Here is a 16701-nt window from a genome sequence, read left to right as displayed (position 1 = left end):
GAGGTGCGATGGAGATAAATAGCTCACTGGAGGCCAGACACACTCTCTGCTTCATCTTCCTGCTGACAAGACACGTGCAGCTAGGCTGATGGAGGCTAGGGCCCTGGAGCTGGAGGAGCCAAGTGGAAACCCTCACCAGCACGGAGATGTTTCCACTGCCACTGGATTCACAAGAAATTTCACACACTGGCCTGTGATCTTCCTGAATTCAGCATTATTGCATCGCTGTGTGAGTCTGAAGAAGAATTTAAAGACTGGTGTTGGACATATGGGCTAAAGGATATGATCTGGCCTGGACTGGTATGTTTTCTTAGTATACAATTACTCTTTGATTTAAAGCTCTTTCTTAAATATATATATATGAACGTCTCCCTAGATTTGTTTCCCTGTGTAGCCAGACTAATTCTTGTTCTCTTCTAAATCTAGTTTAAATTTCTGGAAGTTCACGGTTGATATAGTGTTACAAATGTGTTGGAATTATCTTCAGCAAAATTTTACTTACATGTGACAACAATAATATTGTTTGTCGTTACTGCAAAAAAAATTCTTTCCTTACTGTCAAAACTTCTCTCAGATTTACATCAGAAGAACGGAAATAATGAGGTGTAATAAAGGAAACAATAATGCTTAGTTTGCACTAACTGCTGGGCAATAACTCGGTGAATGTTGTTCATTGGGACATCTGCCAATACACCTGTAGAAACAGGTGCCCCGCCAGGGCTTGGCGGAGGCACAGTGGCTGCTGGGGTAGGAGCAGCTTTTCTAGGCACAAAAGAGTCCAGGTCCTCTTTATGATCCTGACATCTTGTCCCTTTTACTTGTGCAATGTTGATCCCTTTTCTGCTGACAATGTTTTTGCTAGAGGGCTAACAAATACCCTTCCCACCTTTGGTCCAGCAGGAGTAGCTGGGTGGGTACCTGAAGGGCAGGAGCTACAGGTTGGGCAGTTGGAGGTACAGTGACCACTGGGCTGATGTAGGTGGTGGTGCTTGGGGTATTGAATTCATCTCTTCAGTTTGTCTGTAGTAAGAAAATGCTGGCACATGTGCCTCTTTTTCTACAATGAAACAGGGTAGGAGTCCTAGAGGGACATCTCGTGCCTTCAGGAATCAAGACTTTTTGCCTTGCAACCTTCTGACCATGCTTCAAAACCTATCATGGTCTTGTCAGTCTCCTTATCTGCCAGTAAGTCACCTTCACTTAGCTCCTCACCCGTTGTTTTTCCATTTCCAAATTGTGCATATGATCATGGTGGGAGAAAGGCAGGAAGAGGTATCTGCATGTGAGTGGGATATGAGCTACAGGAATCTGGACAGGTGATCTGGAGAGGTGCAGCTGTACAGCAACAGGGGCTGGTTCTGGGGATGCTTGTGGGGTTCTTGCTGCCATGGTATCCAAAGAACAATTTTCAAAGGTCTCAATGTCCTCGGGCTTTTCATCTGTAATACAGATGGTTGCTCCAACTGGAACATCTCTGGTATATCCGGCACCAAGTATCTTTGCCATATAACACTCCTCCATGCTCTCAAACCCCAAAGTAGCTTTATCAGTTCCAACCTCTGAAATGAGTTCTCCCTCATTGAGTTTTGCCTCAATGGGCTATGGTGCCAGCCCGCATTGCTGGGGAAAGAGAAGGCAATGGAACCTTTTGATGAGGGGGAAGACCTAAACAGTGGTGGCCAGGAGCCCCAAAAAGCTGCCACAGGAAGAAGTTCCACCTTGGGATCAAGGGCTGGGGCTCCAGGTGCAGAGTGGCCAGACTCGTCCATTCCACGCAGTCATGCTGTTGCAATGAGCCAGAGTCAGGCCAGGTCACAGGGTCACATGCAGAGCTTCAGGTCTCGCCCTTCAGGCAGTGAAACAAGCCAAAAATCCTGCCCTTGGGGCCACACGCTGAGCCTGTTGAGTGCAGGTGCAGCACATAATACCATGGATCCCATACCCAAACCCCGAACCAATTACAAATTTTCTAAATTAAAAAGCTATAAAAACTGAAAGAGTACCCCTTTTCTGTTTTGTGCTGGTGAAGGGGGGGTATTTTATTTATACTTATCCATATACTATCAGTCCTACAAAGACTATATAATAGGTGAGGACAAAGTTGTTTGTCCACAATAGCTAGCACAAACTCAATGAGAGGAAAATAGGAAGTAGGCATAGGACAGGGACCCTACCCCTCCAACCTTCTAGGTATTGTTTTACTGTTGCAGGTTCTTTGTTTCTTTTTCTTAAAAGAGAAACTTTTGTCCTTCAATCTTGATATCTGGCTTACCTTTAACTCCTCTTTGAAACATTTTTTCTCTCTGTATCTTTATCTTGGTCACTTCTTTCAGAATGTTACTACACCAATCTTTATTAAGCAACTGGAATAGACGTCTAGAAAGTAAAACGGGAGAGCTAGTTAGAGGAATAAAAAGAGCAAGAACAAAACTGATGACAAAGGTAGGGATGAGAGGGTAAGAAACAAAGAAAGGTAAGGACATAGGTAGAGAGACCAAGACAGATACTTTAGCAGAAACACACACACCGAGTTTTGCTAAGGCCTGGAACAGACAAGCAGACCTCACGATGCCTCTGGATTCATCCACATATTTTTAATAGTCATATTGAAATAGAATCCAGCAACATAAAAATAACCCATTTATAATATAGACTTCAATGGTTTTAGTACATGAACAGATTCATGCAATCATCACCACAAGCAATCTTTAGAACATTTTAATTAATAGCCCCCTGTAAAACTCATCCACGATAGTAGTCATTATCCATCCCCCAATCCCTATTCAGGAGCCCTGGTGGCATAGGGGTTACAGGTTGGGCTATTAACGACAAGGTTATCAGTTCAAAACCACCAGTCACTGCATAGGCGAAAGCCAAGGCTTTCTACTATGATAAAGGATTATCGACTGGGAAACCCACAGGGGCGGTTCTTCCCTGTCCTATAGGGTCACTATGAGTCAACATTGACGTGGATGGCAGTGGGAATCCCCATTCAAACCTAAGCAATGTTTCATCTACTCTCTGTCTCTATAGCTTCACCAATTCTGGATGCTTTATAAGTTATGTACCCGATGTGGTCACATCCCTCTGGTCTCCTTTCACTTGGCATAAGGTATGAAAGATTCATCCATTCTATAGCATTGTGGCAGTCACCTAATCTGGTGTCAATTTCAGGGTTAAGAGTGTAGGGGTGGAGTCTAGGCTGTCAATATGGAAGTAGCCAATGGGACTTCTGTGTGGGCATGGCTTTCTGAGCATTCTGTGAAATCAGATACTTCCTCCTTGGAGGCAGGAGACACCTCACTCTCTCTGCTAGTTCCTGGTAGACACTGCAGAAGACAAGCCACATGGAGGCAACCAGAGCTCTGAAGCCGGAGAAGCCACAGAGAGAGCCTGACAACACCACTGCACCTGAAAACTTTCTACCTACTGGCTTGTGATCATCCTGCATTTGGCTTCATTGCATGTGTTTTGTGAGTCTGAAGAGGACTTTATAGATTGGTATTGGACATATGGGCTAATATCAGGCTTATGGCCTTGGACTGGACTGGGTTGGGATGTTTTCTCAATGTTCAATTCCTCTTGTATATAAACCTGCACCTTATATAACTATGTGTGTCCATGGATTTGTGCCTCCAGTCTACCCAGACTAGCACAAGTATATATCAGTAAGTCACTACATTTTGTGGATGAAAGTTAGTCCATTCATGCTGGTGATGCTGTTGTTTTTGTTAGGTGCCATCAAGTCAGTTCCAACCCATAGCGACCCTATGCACAACACACAAATCACTGCATGGTCCTGCAACATCCTCACAATTGTTCCTATGCCCGAGACCACTTTTTCTTTAAGCCACTGTGTCAATCTTGACATCCTCCCTCTCTTTTGTGCTGTTCCTCGACTTTACCAAACAGGATGCCCTTCTCCAGACATGTCCAATGTATGTAAGACGGAATCTCATCGTCCTTGACTCTAAGGAGCACTCAGGCGGTCCTTCTTCAAAGATAGATCAATTAGTCCTTATATTAGTCCATGGTATTTTGAATGCACTTCTCCAGCACCACAATTCAAATTCATCAATGCTTCTTTAGCCTTCCTTACTCTATGTACAATTTCCACATGCGTATGAGGTAATTGAAAATACTTAGCTTGGGTCAGGAACACCTTAGTCCTCAAAGTAACATGCTTGCTGTTCAGTACTCTAAAGAGGTCTTGTGCAGCAGATTTAACAATAAAACTCATATCTTAATCTTCTGACTGCTGCATACAGAAGCATTGATTGTGAATCCAAGAAAGACAAAATCCTTGACAAATTCAATCTTCTCTCCATTTATCAGGATGTCATCTATTGGTACAATTGTGAGAATATTTGTCTCCTTCACGTTGAATCATATTCATATTCATACTGAAGGCTGCAACGGTTGATCTTCATCAGAAAGTACCTGAAATCCTCTTCACTTTCAGCAAATATGGTGGTGCCAACTGCATATCACAGGTTCTTAAAAACCTTTCTTCCAATCTTGATGCCAAATTCTCTTCGTATAAGTCAGCTTCTCTGATGATTTGCTCACATACAGATTGAACAAATGTGGTGAGAGGATACAACCCTGATACACACCTTTCTTGATTTTACCCCATGCAGTATTCCCTTGTTCTGTTAGCACAGCTGCCTCTTGATCCATGTACAAATTCTGCATGAGCACAAAGAAGTGTTCTGGAAATCCCATGCTTCTCAATACTATCCATAGTTTGTTATGAGCCACACAGTCAAAATTGCTTTGGAATAGTCAATAAAACACAAGTAAATGTTTTTCTGGTATTCTCTGCTTTGAGCCAAGATCCATCTGACTTCAGCAATGATATCCCTTGTTCCTTGTCCTCTTCTGCATCTGGCCTGAATCTCTAGTACTTCCCCTTCAATGTACTACTGGAACCATTGTTGCATTATTTTCAGCAAAATTTTACTTACATGTGATATTGTGATAGTTACATAATTTAATGTCAACTTGAAGATATATTAAAGTGTAGGGGTGGTATTCAACCTGTCAATAAGGTCACAAACTGATGGTGCCTCCTTGTGGGCATGGCCTTTCTCAGAAGGAGGGGAACCTGGGAACCTCCCCTTCTCTCAGCCTTCACCTTCCGGCTGGCTGACCCTGATCCCTACAAGAGCCACCAACACTGGATCCACAGGACTTTTCACCCACCGGCCTGTGATCTCCTTGCATTCTGCGTCATTGCCTGTGGCTGCTTGAGTCTGAAGAGGCACTTATGGACCTGAATTTTACTGGGCTAGGATATTTTCTTGATATACAATCATTTGTATCTATATCTGTATCTGTATCTATCTCTATAGCTATAGAGAGCTATCACTGGATTTGTTTCTGTAGTCAGCCTGGCCTAACACTGCTATCAGTGATATTGTTCTATAGTTTGAGCATTCTCTTGGGTCACCTTTCTTTGTAATGGGTACAAATATAGATCTCTTCTAGTCTATTGGACAAGTAGCTATTTTCAAAATTTCCTTGCATATACCAGTAGCTTGCTGAAACATTTCAGTTGTTATTCCATCAATTTCTGCTGCCTTGTTTTTGGTGAATGCTTTCAGTGGAGCTTGAACTTCTTTCAGCTTCATTAGTCCTTTCCTGTATGCTACCTCCTGAAAAGATGGAATGTTGATGAATTCTTTTGGTACAGTGAATCTGTGTATTTTCTATCTTCTTTTGATGTTTCTTGCATCATTCAGTATTTTGCCCATAGAATCTTCCAAGGTTGCAACTTGAGGCTTGGAATTTCTTTTGAATTCTTTCAGTTTAAGGTATGCTGAGCATGTTCTTCCCTTTTGATTTTCTAATTCTAGGTCTTTGCACATTTCATTATAATATTTGACTTTGTCTTCTCTAGCTGCAGTTTGAAAATTTATATTCAGCTCTTTGACTTCATCCTTTCTTCCATTTGCTCTATGTACTCTAAAACTAAGAGCACGTTTCAGAGTCTTTTCTGACATCCACTTTGATCATTTATCCCTTTCCTGTCTTTTAACTGACAGTTTCCTGTCTTCACGAATGACAGTCTTGATATCCCCCCACACCCGATTGTTTCTTCTGTCATTTATGTTCAATGTGTCAAATCCATTCTTGAGATATTCTCGAAATTCAGATGGGATAGAATCGAGATTGTACTTTGGCTTTCACGGACCTTTAAAAATATTTCTTCAGTTTATTGTGAGCTTAAATATGAGCATTTAATGGTCTTTTCCACAGTCAGTCCATGGCCTGGTTTTAACTGCTGATATTGAGCTTCTCCATCATTTCTTCCCACAGAAGGAATCCATTTGAATTCTGTGTACTCCTTCTAGAGATGTCCCAGTGTTCTTGGAAACAGATATTTGCTATGAACACAACTTCTATCATGTGATCTCCAGCTTCTTTGCAATCACCAGTTCCCTATTTTCCAACATCTGATCCTTCCTCCTTGTTTCTAACTTTTGCATTCCATTTTCCAATAACTGACAATGCATCTGTATTGCATGTTTGATCAATTTCCAACTGAAGTCAGCGATAGAATTCTTACATTTAGCCACCATTAGCTTTTGTGGTTGGTGCATACATTTGAATAATAGTTGTGTTGATTGGATTTCCTTGAAGGCAGATAGGTGTCATGTGTCAGTTGATGGAATTTAGGTTGGTTCCCTTTTGGCTATTATGAATAAAATTGCTCCAAACAGTTGTATACCATTTTTGTGGGAAGATCTATTTTCCCCCCAATTCCTTTATATAATACCTATGAATGGTGCTATTGGGCCAAATAGTAACTCTGTGTAACTTTCTGAGCAACTCTCAAACTATTTTCCATAGTGGCCGCACCATTTTACAACTCTATCGAGATTATGTCAGGCTTCCACTGTCAACCATAGGCTTTTGCAAAACAAGTGTTCACAGTTTAAGCTCTAATACCATTCCCTCCTTCAGATTTGCATTTTAATATTTTCAATCCTTGGATCACACAGTCTGGTGGCTTTCTTTTATGTGGACATAGTTGGCACCTCACTTTGAAAAGGAGCCTTTCAGATCCCAGATGACATTCCTTCTGATGTTAGGGCACCATCTAGTTTCTTCAATACACTTTGCTATAGCACCCATATCTTCAGTGATCTCTTCATGAGGGTGAGTATCAAGCAGGGCCATGTCATAAGGGCTAATTATTCCTACATTGGGGGTCGAATCAAGTGCAAGCCCCCAACCCATACATACATCTGTGTCCCTCAGATTGGAAGGCACTCACAATATGGATGAGGAAGACCTGAATATATCACACACTGCCAGGAGAATAAAAAAATCTTTCTTGGGACAATACAGCTAGAATGATCCTTAGAAACAAAGATGGTGAGACTCATCACATCAAAAAATTAATTAGGTAAATTCAAGAGTATCCCATACTCATGGATAGTCAGACATAATATTGTAAAAATGTCAGTACTACCAGCAACGATCTACAGATGCAATGCAATCCCAATCCACATCCCAAATACACTCTTTAAGTAAATGGGAAAATTAATAGTCACTTTCATATAGGTAGGTAGAAGACCCATGATAAGCAAAGAACTTATTAAAAGGAAAACCAAGTAAGATGCTTCACATTACCTGACCTAAAAACCTACGACACAGCCCAGTATTCAAAATAACCTGGTAGTAGCACAAGGAGGGATAGATAGACCAATGCATTAGAAAAGAAGACCCAGAAGTAAAGATATTAGCCTACAGACAACTACTTTTTGACAAAGGACACGGAAATATCCAGTGGGACCAAAACAGCATCTTCAACAAATGGTGTTGGACAAATTGGATTTCATATCCAGAAGAATGAAACAAGATTCATATCTCTCCTTATATAAAAAAGGAACTCAAGATGTATTACAGGCCTAAATGTAAGCTAGCAGAATCATCAATCAGAAAGCTGGGACAAACTTAAGGGCCCTATTGCAGGGTATACATAGACTACCAAGTACAATGAAGGAGGCACACACAGCTGAAGACAAGACAGATGACTGGGACATACTGAAATTACTTCACTTGGACACATCAAAAAACCTCAGCAGGAGAGAAAAAGGAGAGCGCACCGGTTTGGAAAATTTTTTTGGTAAGGCAAATCAGACAGGGGTCTTATTACCAAAATCCACAGAACTCTACAAAAGCTCAATAGGAAAATAAAAAACTACCCAATTAAGAAGTGGGAAAAAGACATGAACATACCGTTCATCAAAAGTGAGGCACAAATGATTAACAAGCACGTGAATAAAAGTTCATGATCGCTATCCATCCGGGAGAGGCAAATTAAAACCACAATGGGATACCACTTTATACCCGCAATGCTACTTCAATAAAAAAAAAAGAAAACAACAAATACTAGAGAGGATGTGGAAAGATTGGAACTCATGTACATTGTTGGTGGACTTGTAAACACATACAACCACTATGGTAAATGACATGGTGTCAAATGAAGCAACTGGAAATTGAAATGCCATACGATCCAGAAATGGCATTATTAGGCATACACCCCAAAGAAATGAGAGACACAGCATGAGTCTATAAATATGCTTTCCTATGTGTCGAGCAGCACAGTTCACAACAGCAAGACACTGGATGCAACCCAAAGCCCAACAATTGAAGAATGTGTACAGAAAATGTGCTACATACACCAGATGGAATACCATGCATTCCTAATAAGACCATGATGAAAGCATGAACACCATATGGCATGGAAGGACCTGGAAACCAATATGCTGAGTAGAGTTAGTCAATAACAAAAGGACAAATATTGTATGAGTCCACTTCTATAAGGAGAAACATTAATTAAAGAAATGTTAGAGATCAGTCCCCAAAGAAAGGGAAGAATGTCTGCCTACCAGCCAAACTATGAACCATACTTCGGCCCTCTTACGTGCACTTCATAAGAACCACCTTGAAAGTTCACCCCTTCAGGAAGGAGGAAAAGGGAGAAGGCCATCCACTTGATGCTATTCAACATTGAGGGAACGCTCTCATAAATCAAGATGCCCTCCACAGGAATGATTGGAGAACCTTACGGGAAAATCAAGTTAAGGCCAGGGGAAGGGGGCATCTGCATATCAGAGGAGGCACTGATATTTCTTTTGGTGGGTTTGGTGGGTTAATGGGGAGGAGCAACCTCATATCTGGAAGGGATGCCAACCAATAATTGTAGAAAACCTAAGGGAAGAATATAACTGGTTCCATGTTCCTGGATAGAAAATTGGAATATGTTTCTACCCACCCCCTCGGTGAACCAAACCATGGACTAAACACGAAGATGACCTTAAATCTTGGCCTTCCAGGAATCATAGCATCCTCCAAGGGACATGTCCGAGGACTCATCATGGAAGCTTGACTGAATGAACCGGGCCCTTGCTCAAAAATATCTGTACCTTGGATTTAGGACTGAAATACTCTGATGGGAGAGTAAGCAAGGGATGGGTACCCCAAGACTGTAGAAATAGTGGTCATTGGACCTTGGGTGGGACCCCTGGCTTAGTGGGTGTCAATAAAAGGGGACCCCAAACCACCTCAATGCTCCCCTTGCATTAATATAACAGATTTTAATCTGATAGGCAGCAATCTGCCTTTGTAAGCAATTTTCCCTTACCACCAACCCCCATGCTGAATGTAAACATAGCTCAATCAATTAAGAACTCAATTTATACAGAATAACAACTCATGCATTGCAGCTCACAGTTAGACTACACTGGCATAATCTCACATCAATAGCGCATTAAATTCTATGTCATTGGATAAATTATTGATGTCATCAATGCCTTATACCTCAGGGGAACGATGGACAATGTTTTTCTCTTTTGTTTCTTGCTTTTTCTTGCTGTTGTGCGCTTTGTTCTGTTTTTGTCATAATATGACCATCAACGTAAACCAGAGTCATTCTTCCCTGGTGGACAAGCAGATGGATTCTGGGCTCCCCCTTAAGTCTAGCCCTGATCCAAGAATAGTTAGTTCTTATAACATGGCCCAGCTTGATAGTTGCCTTCACGAAGAGATCACTGAAGATAAGGATGCTACAGCAAAGCATCATGAAGTGAGCAGAAGGTGCTCGGCTATCATTTGGAATAACGTTTGGAGTCTTAAAGGCTAAAATTCAAACAAGCAACCATCTAACAGAGGCATCAATTAAGTCCACATGGAAGAAGTACACCAGCCTGTGTGATCCAAATATGAGGATAACAAAATTCAAATATGATGAAAGAAAAAAAGCACCAGAGCTTAAATTGTAAACACCCAATTGGTAGAACGTTATGGAAGACAGTAGGAGCACAAAATCCATCTGCAGGGTCTCTAGTCAAATTAAACCTTTGGCAGATTCCCTCTGGCCACAGGCCAGGGACTGGAACAGCTTCATTATCAGACAGAGATGATTGTAAACTTGATTGTGGTGGATTGAACCATGGTATAAGATGATACGCGTTCAGCTGATCTCCTTCTTGACCCAACCTGAATTTGCACTCGGCTCAAATATTTCTCACTTGTTCCATGACAGAAATCTCATCTCTAGCTTTTAAAATACTGTTGGTGGTATTTTCTTTCTTACTCTTTTATAGATATGTTTATTATTATTATTATTTCCTTCTCTTAGTTTCATTTTTCAAAATTATTATTTGTGCTCAGGTTCCTGGTTTATGAAACACAGAAAAAATGGAAGCCTATAGATATCAACTGATACAATGATTTATCAGGGAGCGAGGGTAGGTTGGGTGAGGAGGAATTGGGGAGGACACAATGAATGTGGAATGGGAGAAGGTGCATTAGAACTGAATGTGATGGCATATGTACAACTCTTCTTAAATGTGATTTAACTGTGGGAGTGTAGTGTATGTGAATATCATATCAAGGAAACTACTAAATAAATGAAGCACACATGACCAGTGGTTACCATGGGTGGAGGAGGAAGTGTTTCTGTTTAGGGGACATTGTCTTCTTAAAAATTGTGGTGAAATAATTTGGAAAAGTATAACAATAAAAGTTGTACAACACGAAGAGTAAACTCAAGGACACTGAATTATACACGTAGAAGTTGTTGACTTTGAGAATTTTTTTTTTGTGTGTGTATATTTTTTCCACAATTAAAAAAATTACTTCAATAACAATGCGTATAGAGAAGAAGACAATGTTCTCAAATAGATTATGGTAATGTTTATACATCTCTTCTTGATTTGACTGAACTATTCAATTGTATGATATGTGGATGAAATGTTAATAAAACTGTTAATGAATGGAAAGAGTTATAGTCCTGGAAACCAACAGGGGAAGTTCTACCCTGCCCTGAAGGGTCGCCATGAGTCAGAATTAATTCGATGGCAGTGAGTTTGATGTTTGGTTTGGTATATTAGTATTACCTTGCTTTTATACTCCCCAGGGGTGGGGGAAGTAAAGATTTTCCTAGGTTGCTTACCGGCAGAAGTGTACTGCAAAAACATACAGAATGATGTGTGCCTCAATTGGTGTTGCATGAATCAATAGCACATGAAAGGTGTGATTGTAAGCAAATAAAATAGCCCTGCTCTAGACAGTGCATACACATAGAAAACAAATATCAATTCCATAGTTTTAAAAGACTGTTTCCATTCTAATGCAGTTTCCCCAGAAACTCATGCAACAGGATTATGTAAAAAATGTCAGTTTCACCATTATCAATTTAGTTTGCAGAATTTTGGACAATTTCCCAAATATTATAGAAAAGCATTTTCCATTCTATTATTAATAACTGTAATCAGTTTAAATGGAAAATTGGAAAACGAATAGTGAGCTCTACCTCCTTGACTTAGATGAACAACTAGCGAGAAACTGAGTACAGCGGATTTTCTTGAGTACATAATTTAGTTTTTAACACCAACTGAAGCTTACATATTCAGACAGAAAGAACTATAGAAATGCATTGTTCTGGCCAGGAAAAGCTATTACTGATACATAGAGTATCCGAGAGTCAATATCCACAGGAAATTAAGAGTACAACATAACAAATTATTTGTTTTAGTGCATTTCTAACCAGGAATATAGCTGGCAAATAATGTAATTAAATATGATTGCCACAAAAATTTCTGAGGTGATTTTCTGCACCAAATGAAAATAAACAAAAATCTAAACACCATCAGTCATTCTGAATCCGTGATTATGAAGTCTATAAAATTTCAAAGCCTTCTAATAGTAGCCAAATAGTCTGAAATTTGGAAATTTTAATTATCTTCATTTGTGAAAGAAATAAAACCATTCTTCTCAGAAAAGGAAAATACCCCTTTTATTTTGGGCACTTTACCTATTGAAAAATCAAGTGTAAATCAATTTTTTATATGAAGTAAAATTTTCCTGTTGCCTACAATATTTGAGTGGTGGTAGGAGAATCAAATTAGGCTCATAACCTAATAATGAATTATATACTGTATTAGTCTGGGTACTTTAGAGAAACAAATACACAGACGCTCATGTATAAGACAGAGTTTTAGATAAAGGGTAAGTGCACATCAAGAAACCATCCCAACTCAGTGCTGCCCAAGCCCGCAAGTCCAACCTTAACCCACATGTCCGCCACCAATCCACAAAGTCCTTCTCCATCTCACACAACACACACTATGACGCCAACTTCAGGAGGAAAGCCAAAGCAGGGAATGTGTAAGCATCTCAGCACTGGCAGTGCTCTCCTCAAGGCTGCTCCAGCACCCAGGGCTGCATCGGGGTAGGTCCATGGGGCTTTTCCTTGGGGATGTCTTGCAGGAAGTGAGCCTTTCCAGCTGAAGCAGGGAACTGGCTAAGGCAGCTGCACTCTGGTCTGACCAGCACAAAGCAAGAGACCTGAGAACTAGAAAGGCGAGGCTCCCTGAGCCATTAATCTCTCCGCCCTTCAATTGACCCCATATCCGTTTATGGACCAGGTTGGCACAATACACTTCAACTAACTCATATACATTTCACATTATTGAATGCCACTAGGTTTTAATAAAATTTCCAGGTGATTTTGAAGACAGTTCCAGTTTGGGAGTCACTGCTTTAGACACAGTAACATCATTAAATTGATCTACATTGTTTTTTCATGATACCGATGATGACAACAAAGAAACTTACACAATTGTTTCAACCCCTGACAAGGAGAAAAAGAGGAAAATCAGCCACAGAAAAGAAAGGTTTCAAATGTTGAGCTCTCCCTTTGCAAAACTACTTGGATATTTTTGACTATACAGAATGATGTACGGTAAAGAAACAGGCAAGATATATTAATCTATTTCATTTCAAATATTTTTGAAAAACTATTATCAACACATAATTCAAACATTATATAATTAAAGATTCGAATAATATGAAGAGCTGTGCAATCATCTCCAAAATCACCTTTAGAACAATTTCCTCTTAATTGTACTCATGGTTGCTGACTCCCCATTTTACCCCAACCTCCCTTGCCTTCCCCTATGAAACTATTACTCCAGTTCCTATCTCCATAGATTTACCTGCCCTGAATTCCCTATACAGAAAAGTATACCAAACAAAGACAAACTGAACCCAACAACGCTGACCAAATAAGACAGAGAAAAACTTCAATTGAAAAGCAAGCATAAAATCTTTAAAAGCTGGAACAAATGTAAAATGGATCAAAAGGTAGATCAGCTGATATTACATTTTAACCTATCTACATCTATCAAGCTACACTTAACAAGGCTCGCTATCTTATAGTAAGGCTATTCCCATCACAGGACTATGGTCAGAGGGGATTTGCCAGGGACAGAATCCACTTGGAGAATCAGAAAATGGATTTGGGGCTTCCACTATCACCTATGGCGTTCTGCAAACCAGGTGTCTAGAATTTAAGCTCTACTACCATTCCTTCCTCCGGTCTTACATTTCGTTATTTACAAGACTATCAGTATAAACTTCCGCTAGTGTAGTGAGGTCCTTCCTCAAAAGGACCTGGCCCCACCTTCATTTAAGGATCTGCGGGCCTATTACTGGCTCAAGTACGGGAGTTTTTGAGGAGTAGTGACTCTTTGTTCTGGTGATTCCAGTTAGACCATCATTCATTCACCTGATCTAGAATGTTTCTGCTTGTTTAGGTCAAGTAGCTATTTAGTAGGCTTCCCATCTATTTCACTCCGAGGGACACCGTGCCTACATAGCCAACACCAAAGGTCCAAACTACTCCTACTCTGATCAGTCAGGCTATTCTGATTACTTCTCTGACTCGATTATCCATTGTGGTAACCACTGTCCTTGGAGTGCTGCAACTTGGCTCCTGCACCCATGGGGCCTAGTCTGCCCACTCCATTGCAGACAACTTAGGACAGCTCCCCGTCAAGTCTTGCTGATATAAAACAGCGATCACAAGGGTCTTTAGGAATGCTGGGGTTCCTACCACAAACCAGTTTCCTACTGTTTAGCTAAAGGTTGTGTGTGCAGGACACTTCCTTTTTAGGTCAATGGGATTCTTCCAATAAGTCCACTCTATAACACCCAAAATTTCCAAGCCATTGAATACCTTCTGCTATTATATACCAACACAGGTCTATACTTCAACTTGACTTGCTGTAGACCACCTTGAAATCCATGCTTCAGCAATCTAACCAAGTAAACTATTAGATTCTCTCCTAACCTCTCCAGCTGAAACATTGAATGTTGGATCTGTACACAGAGGACCCATATTATAAAACTCAGACTCATCAAACTTTATGTTCCTCTGTCTTAGCGGGAGAAGCAACAGATGACAACTATCTCAGATTTAGGGAATTAGTTAGGGAATTTGACTTTGGTTTGGTTAAGTCTCTTGCTTTGAAGGTGCCCAATGAATGGTAGCCCGGGACCAACACACATTTACTATGCTCATGGCCTCATTGCTTTTTTTATGACATATATTAGTCTAGCAGGCATGATTCTGCCTTTATACATAAATGGTGCTGAAAGTCTTGCCCTATCTCCAACCATCATTGTGTGTGAAATTAGTGTCCAGATTCTTAAGTTTTGAATATGTACAAGTGAATAATTGATGTATTATAGTAGAAAAAGCTGTCCTACATATGTATGATTTCCTTCTCCCAACAGTGTTTTAAATGCTATACCATTGAATAAATTAATGATACTATCATTCCGAATACCTGGAAGCTGAGTACTAAATTTATGAATGAAGTTAGATGAGCATTCATTGTGAAGGAGATAGTGTGTAGCCAGTTGTGTCTAGGACAATGAAAAAAGACTGTTGTTTAAGGAACTAAATGTTGATTCAATAGGAAATAATACAGAAAGTACGTTTAGATCATTTTTATTGACAAAATGTCAACAGGTATGCTCTACAAAAAGCGTTACATTATGTCAGAAGATGCTAAAATACTTTTGGATAGGCCCACATTTGGAAATGAAGGACAGATGAGAATAAAAGCTATTTTGGAGCTGTGATCACTGACAGCTCGCAGAGGCCAATGAACACCCTCCTTTTTTTTTTTTACAGAACTCACACAGTATATGCCGTCCTAATGTTCAAGCCAATCACAATGGTTTGCGTTAGTAGGACTTGCATGTCAGGTACTTTTCAAGCTCCCCTACTGGGGAGAAAAAGAGAATATTGGAAACTGACCTCAAACTCCTGCAATGTTATATAGGTTTCCTACATTTAGAAATGTCCTGGTAATATTTTCCAATTTTATTAAAATTATTCTTTAATTTAAATGAGTAATTATGTATCTCACAGTCATCACAGTAAAGAGAACTAGTTCATTTGCTCAGAACCACACAAGCCGTGCTCAAGTTTGACTGCTGATAACAAGAGATTCATCCAAGTTCCTTTCCATGAATTAGACGTTTTATCTGTCCACAGTCTCCGTCTTTAATATAGGGTCAAGTGATTGTTATTCTGCCTCCTTAAGTTGACTGAATTGGTAAACTGAGTAATAATTGTGTAGCTGGAAATTCTCCTACGTCAGAAATGACACTGCGGCCTGCTGTCACGTAATTTCTAACGCACACTGGAAGGGAGAAGCAGAACAGCAAAGACGAGAAAGGATGGGATAAAGTTACCCGTGGGGTAAAATGTTAAAATAAGGTGAATCTGTGTGAGAGGCCAATGCAATTCGAGAAACGCAGTAGTTGACTAGGGCAACGGTTGTGGTGCTGCATGCGTTGCTACTTGCCAGCGCAACGCTTCAGGGCTGAGAAAATCCCAAAGCCCCAACCTAGCCACCCACCCTGGCCCCTCAGCCCTTTCCTTCAACGTGGCTACTACGTGGCCAGTGCAGCCACTGTGACCTCACAGAGAGAATCCTGGCCAGTATCCCGGCCCCCAGTGTGGGTAGCAGACGGCAGGGCAGAGGCTGGTGCCTGGACCAGGGGCCGTGGTGTCTCCTTCCAGTGTGTCTCTGAAGAGCCTGAACACCGCAACCTGCCGCCGCTGAAGACCGGACATCGATCGCCAGGCAGGTCAGCAGACACAAGACACAAGCCTCCAGTCCGCCGGTGCCCTTCTCCCGCCCTTGCCAGAATTCCCCTCTGTCTACCTCCCTCCGCTGATACCCTCCTCAACCTCCAGCCCAGCTTGCCACGTCTATCCCAGCGGCCAGGCTCCTCGTTGGACTGCTCCTTCCGGTTTGGGATCAGTGAGGTCGCTGACCACCAGGTGCCTCATTTGAATCAGGGATTCTGATCCTGACAGGGATA

The 16701-nt window shown here is 40.9% G+C and overlaps 1 pseudogene; it reads right to left on the bottom strand.

Moving 5' to 3' along the window:
- Positions 1 to 529: 529 nt before the first annotated feature.
- On the bottom strand, positions 530 to 1782 carry LOC101644723 (annotated as a pseudogene).
- Between the last annotated feature and the right edge of the window lie 14919 nt (positions 1783 to 16701).

The sequence above is a fragment of the Echinops telfairi genome, unplaced genomic scaffold (genome assembly GCF_000313985.2).
Source record: "Echinops telfairi isolate 266 unplaced genomic scaffold, ASM31398v2 ScPeMD7_42;HRSCAF=159, whole genome shotgun sequence".
In the NCBI taxonomy this organism is placed as follows: domain Eukaryota; kingdom Metazoa; phylum Chordata; class Mammalia; order Afrosoricida; family Tenrecidae; genus Echinops; species Echinops telfairi.
This window is presented reverse-complemented; position numbering and strand designations above follow the sequence as displayed.